Source organism: Podarcis liolepis (assembly GCF_965112155.1).
Source record: "Podarcis liolepis genome assembly, chromosome: Z".
Classification (NCBI taxonomy): domain Eukaryota; kingdom Metazoa; phylum Chordata; class Lepidosauria; order Squamata; family Lacertidae; genus Podarcis; species Podarcis liolepis.
Window position 1 is genome coordinate 31,395,340 of NC_139570.1, and position 10,816 is coordinate 31,406,155.

A 10,816-nucleotide genomic window follows, 5' to 3' on the forward strand; every position below is an offset into this window, starting at 1 on the left:
TTTCTCACCTAATTGTTGGAAGGGTAGCAATAAGCTTGGTACATATTATCACTGATGGCAGGAATGTAAATTGGTGATTTTTGGGATTTAATTTTGACAGAGATGATAAATATTACTATTTGTGGTGTAAAATTAATGTGACTGGATATGTCTGGTGAGACCAATGTAGATATATAGTCCAAAGAATTGGTCTTATATATCACCTAGCAGCTCAATGGAAAATCTTACATTGGACGCTTCGTACCACTCAGTCTTGAACAGAGCTATAGTAGAGAAAATAACACATAATTTGAAATTTTGGCAAGGACTAGAACTCCAGACACTTTTTAGAAGAACTGACATTCCTTTATTACAGGTTCTGCTTTTTGACCTACGAAGCTGCCTTGTTCTGAAGGAGGCCTTCGATAGCCCAAACCTGTCCATTTTTTCTTGCAACGGAAGTGAAAGTTGATCAGATCCCTAAAGATTGATTGAATGACAGATGCCAGGGACTGAATTCACAAAGTTCCCTGGGAAAAGAGTATTCCTCATTGCTGAACTCTGTGCCTTCTCCCCATCTTTGGATTCATGCTGCTTTAGGGGTATTTCGCAGGAAGCTAATACAGCGGAAGACAGAAATGGGATTCAAGATGACCTTAACAGATTGGAGAACTGGGCCCAAACTAACAAAAATAAAATTCAGTTGGGACAAATGTCAGGATCGCCACTAAGGCAGATATAATCAGATGCAGAAATATAGGATGGGGAACAAATGAAAAGGAGTTTTGGTACAGCACAAGTTTCAGAGCATTAATCCTGCTTTTTGGTCTTTTTGCCAGCATTTGATACCACTGACCATGGTATCCTCCTGAACCAGCTCTGGTGAATGGGATTTGGGGGCAGTGTATTACAGTGGTTTCTATCCTACCTTCATGGTTGAGGGCAGAGAGTAGCATTGGGAGAGGGCCTTTCAACCCCCTGGCAGCTATACTGTGCAGTGCAGCCCGGGACTACCTTATCTTCAGTGCTATATCTACATGAAGCCTAGGGAGTGGTCATTCGGAGTTTCAGGGTGAGGAACCACCAGTATGCTAATGACACTCTGTTTCTCAACAACATCTGAATCAGAAGAGACTGTGCAGTCCCTGGGCCACTGCCTAGTCCTACACACAGTGGTGAAATGGATGGTGTGTAGGGGAACAAGCTGAGCTTGAATCCTGCAAAACAGAGGCACTGTGGGTGAGTAGCTCCCATGTCTGGGAAATTGGTCTGTTGCCTCTGCTGGGTGGGGTTGTGCTCCTCCTGAAGGAGCAGGTTCAGAGTCTGGGGGTACTTGTGCATCCAGCTCTGTCACTGGAGGCTCTGGTAGCCTCAGTGGCTAGAAGTGCCTTTTAACAACTGTGACTGGCTTGACAGCTATGGCCACTTCCTGGACTGGGAAAGCCTTGCTCATGGTAGTTCGTATGTTGGTTACTTCGAGACTGGATTAATGCAATGAGCTCTATGTGGGGCTTCCCTCGCTCCTGCTCTGGAAGCTTCAGTTTGTGCAGAATGCTGCAACACAATCGCTGCAACACTTATCAGCATATAACACATGCACTCAGATATCTGCTATTGGGTCAAGTTCAATGTGTTATTATTAGTATATAAAGCCCTTAACATATTGGGACAAGTTTGCCTTCAAGATCACCTTCCCTCACATGTGCCCACTCTACCAATTTGATCAGCAGAATTGGCATTGCTACAGGTGCCACATAATACCTGTTCCACATTTGTAAAAACTCGGATCATTTAGTGCAGCAGCACCTACAGACTTTAGAACTCCCTGTATATTGAGATCAAGAAGGTGCCTTTTTGGTGCCTGCTAAAAACATTCCTGTTTAGACAAGCCTACCCAGATGTTTACGATTTTAATCTGTTTTAGTCTTTTAACTTTTTTATGTTTTAAAGTAGGTTTGTGAATTCTTCCTGATTTTATTGTTTTATCTTTGAGAAGTTTTGTTTTGTTTTTACAATCAAGCAGTGTACAATTTTTCTGAAATAAATAAATAGTGTTAAGCTTCACAGTTTAACGGTCTTCATATATCACAAACTTAACAGTCACCAGTGTGATGTGGCAGCAGAAACGGCTAATGCTATCCTAGACTGCATCAACAGAAGTCCAGTGTCCAGGTCAAGGGAAGTCATAGTATCACTTTGATTCTGCCTTGGTCAGGCCAAACATGGAGTCCTCTATCCGGTTCTGGGCACCACAGTTTAAGGAAGATATGGACAAGCTGGAAGGGGGGCAGAGGGAGGAGACCAAGACTATAAAGGGTGGGGAAACCAAATCTTACAAGGAATGGTTGAGGGTGCTGGGTATGTTTACCCTAGAGGAAACTGAGAGGTGACATGACAGCCATTTCAAATACAGTACAGTGGTACCTCAGGTTACATACGCTTCAGGTTACATACGCTTCAGGTTACAGACTCTGCTAACCCAGAAATATTACCTTGGGTTAAAAACTTTGCTTCAGGATGAGAACAGAAATTGTGCTCCAGTGGCACAGCAGCAGCAGGAGGCCCCATAGGCTAAAGTGGTGCTTCAGGTTAAGAACAGTTTCAGGTACGGACCTCCGGAACGAATTAAGTACTTAACCCGAGGTACCACTGTATCTGAAGGGCTGTCACATGAAAGAAGGAGCAAGCTTGATTTCTGCTGTTCTGGAGAGGAGGGGGGAAAAAAGGATTCAAATGACAAGAACAGAGATTCTGACTAACATCAGGAATAAATTTCTGGCAGTAAAATCCATTTGGCCCCTGGAAAAGACCCTGATGTTGGGAAAGATTGAGGGCACAAGAAGAAGGGGACGACAGAGGACAAGATGGTTAGACAGTGTTCTCGAAGCTACAAACATGAGTCTGACCAAACTGTGGGAGGCAGTGGAAGATAGGAGTGCCTGGCGTGTCCTGGTCCATGGGGGTCACGAAGAGTCGGACACGACTAAACAACTAAACAACAACACAAAAGCCATTTGGCAGTGGAACAGACTACCTTTCAAGGGGATTATTCCTATTCTGTTGGTTTTTAAGCAGAGATTGGGTGCACTCCATCCAGCACGGATTCTTTCACTGTGATTCCTGCATTGGAGGAGGTTGTACTAGATGACCCTTGGAGTTCCTTCCAACTCTGCCGTTCTTTGATTCTACATCTCCACTTATTTGAAGACAGTGTGGAATGAGAGCTCAGGCTGTAGCCATGCTGGCCTTTCTGTAGTGAAGAAACATTATTTTTTTTAGCGGAAGGCAAGATGGATTGTTTCAATTTTGCTAGAAACAGAAACCCATCCCCAGTTACCTAGCAATCGGGAAATTGTACACAGAGGGAAAATGCTATATAGTTCTGGCCCAGCCTGACCACTCAGCTGCAAGACATGCACAACCAACTCTGCATTTTACTGTCTCCTGAAAATTTGCTTGTCGCTTTCCTACATTACAAGACTTTTCCACATTTTACATTTTGTTAACTTTCAAGAGATCAAAGGCTGCTTAGATTAAAAAAAAAATGCTCTCTCCACCTTGCTGCTAGAAATATTTTCTAGAATTTCCTGCATGGATTCTCTGTGTTATTCTTTCTCCTCCTTTTGTAAAAAAACAAGAAATGAGTTTTGTGATTAATTATTCTGGGAAAATAACCTCCAAAGGCACATCTGCTCCCCGTTTGTTTGCACATTCAAGGGGTAAATCAGCTTTTGAAGCTGAAGTGAGCTAAAAGTTGTGAAATGTTGGAAGTGTTGTGATTCTTGCAATGCAGGGGGTTGAACTAGATGACCCTGGGGGGCCCTTTAAGCTGTACAATTCTATGAACTTCATGAGAGATTGCAGACAAACAGAAAGGCTGCAAATGCTCTTAATTTTGCAGCAATGTTGCAACCATTAAAATGGCTGTGTTGGCTAGTGGGTGGAGCACATTGTTCCCTAGACATGTTGGGATGGAATTGGACAAAAATATTGTCCACATGACGTGGCCTTATCTCCTGGTCCTTTGAAGAATTCATCCTTTGGTATTAAGCCTTTTTATCCTCTGAGACCAAGGCGGGCAACAGGTATTCCATGGTGAAACAATTAAGACCATAAGAATGTCATAATGGGAGCACTGTTGGATCAGGCCAGTGGCCTGAAGTCCAGCACCCTTTTCTCACAGTGGCCACTCAGATGCCTATGGGAAACCTGCAAACAGAGCCATTTTCCCTCCAGCATCTTCCGGCAACTGGCATTCAGAAGCATGAACACCTTCAGCTGTGGAGAGCAGAACAGAGCCATCATGGCTAGTAGCCATCAATAGCCTTCTCCTCCTCCAGGAATTTGTCCAATCTTATTTTAAACCATCCAAGTTGGAAGTCACAACCACCTCCTATGTGGGTGAGTTCCATAGTTTAACTATGCGGGATGCTTGTTTTGTCTGGTATGAACAGAATCTTAACTTTTGTATGTTTGAAAGTACTGCTGTAATTTTTTCTTGATTTTCCTCTTTTATCCTTTTATAAACTGATTTGAGGGTGGTGGTTGTTTTTTGTCTTTCTCTTTTTTTACAATCAAGTGGTGTATACATTTCAGGAAACAAGCAAGCAAACAAACAAACTGAATAGTAATCCAGCAGGCTTTTCTTATGTTCTTACGTTCCCACTGGGCTACATCGCTGCACAGCCTGTTTATTGTATTTTGAGAGTCTTCCTTTGCTGCCAGCCAAATCTAGACATAATGAGTGATGCTCAGGGCTGGTGCGCAGGATTGTCACGTTGATAGACATAATAAGTCCCAAAGAGTCAGCAAGGAGGCATGGCTGAAACACTCCAGAATTTCACATAAAATGCAAAGTGGTTTTCTCCCCAGGGCACTTCTGAAAGGGAAATTCAAAGGTTGTCTGTCAGCAGGCTTTTGGAGCGGGGGTGGGTTCCATCTGAAATTCCTTGTTTGTTTGTCTGTATGGACAGCCCTCAGAATGGCAACACTGCGATCATAGAATTATACAATTATAGGGTTGGAAGGTACACCAAAGGCCATCTAGTCCAGCCCCCTGCAATGCAGGAAGCACAGCTAAAGTGTTCTTGACAGATGACCATCCAACCTCTACTTAAAAACCTCCAGAGCAGCAGAGCCCTTCAAATGACAGCCACTTAAATTTGCTGATGTTCAGAAGCTTTTAGCAGGAAGGAGGCATAGCTTTTCATGCTGTTCGGCTGGTTCCGCCCCACCCTCCCCACTCAGTCTCCCTCACCTTATGGGACTCATTAGCAGTTAAACATTCCCCTAGCTAGCACCCCCACCCCACCCCATCCCCGGAGGCTGTAGGCCTACTTGGCTCCCAGAAAGAAAAATCAGAAAACATCCATACACAGACAACCCCCCCCCCCCCCGCTTTCTACCATGCTGAGCCTTTATCAGCACTTAATTAAAACTTGACAAGAAGATTAACACAGAGAGGGCAGTTTTTAATTAAATTAATATCACATTCAATTTTCCAATCCACTGTTGCGCACCAGACACCTGCAGATCTTAATACAAAACCAAACAAATCGAGAATGGAGGGGAAAGGCAGAGGTAAATGAAACAGGAGTTATTTTGAACTCCCCTTCCCCATTGGCCCTTCCTATTCGCCTGTGATTTTCCATTCTGAGCTGGAGGATCAATAAAGACATAAGGGGAGCCCACAAGCAGGTCCCAAGCACAAGAGCAACTCTCCTGTGACTTCCAGCAACTGATGTTCAGAAGCATTTCTACCTCTGACCATGATGGAGCCATCCAGGATGGTAGCCATCAAGAACCTTGTCCTCCATGAATTTGTTCTTTCAAAGCTATCCAAGTTGGTGACCACTGCTTCCTCCTGTGGCAGCAAGTTCCATAGTTTAACACCACGCTGTATGAAGAAGCACTTTCTTTTTTATCTGTACCAAATCTTTCAACATTCAGCTTTGTTAGATGTCTATGAGTTCTACTGGGTGCCTTTGAGATTTGGGGTCTAAAATACATATTTTTTTATTGCTTGACATTTCACCTGGTAGTGCTAGACCTTCATTGCCATGACACAACCAGCCTTCACTGGGTACCACGCTCTGGATGGGAGAATGAGCTGCTAAGTCGCGTGGTCCATATCAGTAGCCCACAGGAGAAAGAGCTTGGGGTTGGGTCACCATACAACACTGCCTTCCAAGGTTCTGTGAGCAGCAAGGCTCTTTCTTTGAGGAGGGTGGACTGGTCAGACCCAAGGGGAATGATGCCTGCAGTGAGAAGTAAAGGAACTTGGTCAACACCCCACTGTCAACGGATCTGTCAGGCATGCTTCTTTGTGGGTCATATACTTTTATGGCTCCACAGCTGTGAGGATTTCATGATACTCAGGATCACCCCTTTGGAGTGTGACTAAGCTGTTGCTGCCTTCTGCTTTCCATCCTTGACATATCTCTTTGAGTACACCTAGAGGGAGAATCATAGGGTCCTCCAAGGGTCATCTAGTCCAACCTCCTTGCAATGTAGGAATCACAGCTAAAGCATCCCTGATGGATGGCCCCCTAACCTCTGATTGAAAATTACCAAGGAAGAAGAGCCCACTACCTTCCAAGTGAGTCCATTCCACCGTTGACCAGCTCTTGCCCTCGGAGCTCTTACCCTGCCTAGGGTTTAAATGGAATCTCCTTTCTTGACAACTGGTTTTCTCCTTCTTTCGCTCTCTGTTTTTTAGAATATTTATTGAAATTGACAATGATGAGATCCCCAGATACTTCCACCATCCTAGCCCTTAGTTGCTGATTTTTCTTCATTTACAAGCAGCGCTCTGGGCTCTGGCGGAGAGACGGTTCATGTAAACATTGACCTGAAGGAACTTGAAATCTGCTGTCTGCTGAGCTTGCATTTCCATCCACAAGACCCAGAGCAGAGGCTGCCGCCACCACAATTAAGAGTTTGACGTTTCCTGCAAAGATTGGGAAATAGCCTGCAATGGAGTAAAGTTTAGGTTTTGCAAACAAAAGCACCACTCCCTCCATTATAAGAAATTAGAAGAGATCTGCTGGATCCGGCCAAGGGCCTATCTAGCCCAGCATCCTCTTCTCAAAGTGGCCACGCAGATGCTTCAAGTGGAAGCCTGCAAGCAGCATTCAAGAACAAGAGACCTCTCCCTTATTATGTTTTCCAGCAACTGGTATTCAGAAACATTGCTGCCATTAATTGTGGAGGCAAAGCATAACCATTCTGGCTAGAAGCCATCAATTGCCCTCTCCTCCATGGATTTGTCTAATCCTGTTTAATGCCATCCAAGTTGGTGGCCCTCACTGCTTCCTGCAAGAGGGAGTTCCTCGGTTTGACTATGCACTGCATGAAGGACTTTCTTTTATCTGTCCTGAACCTTCCAACATTCAGCTTCATCAAATGTCCAGTGATTTAATAACGTTTTAAATGCTGTAACCCACCATGGGAATTTAGAGGGGAGGATGGAAAATACATACATACATACATACATACATGCATGCATACATACATACATACATACAGTAAAGATAATGATAGTGCCATGAGTATCATGAGATAGAAAGAAAAAATCTTTTATCTATCCATTTTTTCCAGGCCATGAATAATTTTATAAACTTCTAGCATATTGCTTCTTCCTCCCCCTTTCTCTGAACTGTCCAAAATGCTGCAACCTTTCTTTATAGGGGAGTTGCTTGTCCTTGAGCATTTAGGAATTATTATTGCAATGCAGACAGCTTTAACCAATTTAACACTGTTCTATCAAAAAGCTCAGGTCCTATTTGTGTCTTTCTCTTTGGGGCATCTGGTTTGACGCCTGTGAGAAGAGAATGCTGTTCTTTGGTTCCTACAAGTGGTTTGCCTAATGCTACCAAGGGAACCCCAGAAATACTTGTACTGTATTTTCCACAGCCAGAAACATCATAATCCAGGCTCTGAGACGCTCCACCAGACCAGCTCCTGTTTTTGTGCATTTCCATCCCCAAGATGGTGGGTGGAGGCATATTCCAAAGACCCCTCTGTGTGCCACAGCTCTCCCTGTCTTTGGCCAAGTGACCCTAAAGGCTGCCAAGAGATCCTGTTGCAGCCCACTCGGCGTTTTGATTTTCCACAGGAAGCAGGACTGCCCCGTGGCTGATTTCCGAGGGTTGCTGCCTCCTGCCTTTCCCCTCCGTAAACGATATCGGCCCCCTTTAGCTTCCGACAGGAACCAGAAAGGGAGGGACGTAGGCCGAAGCCTGCAGAGAAGTAGCCTGCAGGAGGCCCTTGACAGAGGGGCAGGGCAGCTTTTAGCAGGGGGCTTCCCAGCCCCTATAAGCTGTCAGAAGGAAAGTGAGCCCCCTCCCCCCTGCCACGGCCTTCCCTTCAGCAGTGCAGTCTGATGTTTAAAAGAGGGCACCCTATAGAGAGCGTCTTCAAAGGCTCCCACTGGGGTGTCCTCCAGGTTCAGTTCCACCCTGCCCGTTGACAGGCCTTTCATCCTCTGTCTCCGTCCTCCTCATTATGGCCTTCTCGCCCCCTCCTCCAGCTTCCCCCTCCCCAAATCTCTCCGACCTCTTGCAATGGCAAACTGCCCGATAGGAACCAGCTGTTGATTCCAAGGGAAAAAATACCTCTCACAAAAGAGCTTCTCTCTGTAATTTCTCGGAAGCAGTCTCAATGAAGGTGGTGGGGGAATCACCACTGGTCACTTGTACTTCATGACCTATTCAGATTTTTTATTTTTATTTTACATAATCACATCTTTTCTCCAATGAACTACATGGTTCTCCTTCCCATTTTATCTCCCAACCCTTTTTATCTCCCAACCCACAAGAGTAGGTTTGGCTGAGAGAGACTGCAACTGGCCCAAGGTCATCTAGTGAGCTTCCTGGACGAGTTGGGGTTTGAACCCTGGTCTCCCAGATTTTAGTCCAGAACTGATACAGCCACTCCAGAAACAAAACCTGAGTCACTCCTACATACCACGCAACATTCCTCAAATGAAAATAGGGACACTTCTCAGTCCCCTGCCACAGACCCTCCTTGAGCCCACATTTTAATCCTCTCCCCCCACAGAGCATTTTCTATTGGAAGGAGGGCAAGTGCCACCCCCACTGCACCAATGGAGCACAGCACCCACGCCCTCCACCATCCTGAAAAAACAACAACCCTCAATCCTGATTTTATTTAATCTATTATTTGGTAGATTTACAAAAAGAAAAACGCACACAAATAAATAAATCACAAATGAATAAACTTTAGAAAAGGAGCCAAGATTAGATGCATTATTAATATTTAAATCAAGACTCCTTGTGCTCCACATTCATTCCACTCCCCCTTTCTTCCTGCCCAGGGAGCCCTGCCCTCTGCCTGCCCCTCAGAGCTGGCACATCACATGGGGCTGGACCCTGGCGGCTGCATCCTCTCCTCCTCCTCTTCACCCCTCTCCAGCAGCCACTACAAGCAGCCCATAGGAAGTAGTGGCCATGGAAAGGACATGGAGATGCAGTGGCAATGCAAGAGGATGCGCCCTTGCAGCTGCCGCCACCACGACTGCTGTCGCTCAAGGTAAGTGCTGGCTTATCCTCCTGCTCGAGCTAGGCAGCAGCAGCACTGGTGGAGGAAACAAGGACATTCCTGGATGGCTTTTGAAATGTCCCTGGAAAATCAGGACACTTGGAGGGTATGCCCCCATGCCCTGAAACTTTTCTTGAGACAAAGGCCTAGGGCTCCTTCAGTATGGCACTAGCCTTATGGACTAGTCTCTGTTTCAGCCTCTCCATCTTCTTCCAGCCTAAGTCATACAACCATGTCCCAGAGGCATCAGAGCAAGAAGCATATTCATTACAGTGGTACCTCGGGTTACATACGCTTCAGGTTACACACTCCGCTAACCCAGAAATAGTGCTTCAGGTTAAGAACTTTGCTTCAGGATAAGAACAAAAATCGGGCTCCGCCAGCACGGCAGCAGCAGGAGGCCCCATTAGCTAAAGTGGTGCTTCGGGTTAAGAACAGTTTCAGGTTAAGAAAGGACCTCCGGAACGAATTAAGTACTTAACGTGAGGTACAAGTCATGTCTGCACAACTAACTCAGTACCGGGCCTCCTTTGCATAGTAGTAGCCCCATCCCCTTGATCACTCTGGTTGCCCTTTTCTGAACAGCTTCAAACTATACAATGTCCTTTTTGAGGCAAAGTGCCTCCCATCAGGAATTCCATGGTAATCCAAAGGATTTAATTTCCATTGAGGGCATCATATTTCTGCTGGTGGATAATCAGGCCCCAACTCTCTTTGGCATATTCTTCTCCCTGTTGCTCTCATATGCTTTCAGCTCAACAGAAGAAGGTATGTATATCCAGTCAAGGAGTGACGGAAGTCTGCCCAGCAATTCAGCAGAGAGGATACACTGTGTCACCACAAGACCCACAGGGAGGTTTGGAAAACTGCTGATTTTGGAATTTCTATGGAGGAGGGAAGGTTGAAGGGCAAAGGATGAAAAATGAGATGGTCTGAGTTGTTTTTGTCATGACATCCAGAATGAAATATATTCCCAGCTGAAGGCAAAGAACTGGTGCAGGTCCCTCCACCTTTATCCTCACCATGTGCAGGGATGCTGGGAGGCTAGGTGTGGGGAGCTGGTATAAATACCCAGGACCCATTGGTCCAGAGGCGGGCCTGGGACCCAAACATCTTCCTTATTTTTTGTAGTCTCATTAATTGTCAATTGTTTTTGACATCCATTGTAGAATCAGTGAATTTCAAAGAAAATAATGTTATGGAAAAGAGGATACAAAGAGGTGGTATGAGAGCCACCTTCAAATATCAGAAGGGCTGTCACATGGGAGATGGAGCA

General features: G+C 45.3%; 1 long non-coding RNA gene across 1 annotated transcript; it reads right to left on the reverse strand.

Annotated features, from left to right (window-relative positions):
• Positions 1-492: 492 nt before the first annotated feature.
• LOC310698406 lies at positions 493-8,767 on the reverse strand. The gene is made up of 3 exons (XR_014521507.1): positions 5,740-8,767; positions 3,014-3,229; positions 493-596 (listed from the first exon to the last, which is right to left on the reverse strand). It is a non-coding gene; the product is annotated as an uncharacterized lncRNA (long non-coding RNA).
• Positions 8,768-10,816: the final 2,049 nt, after the last annotated feature.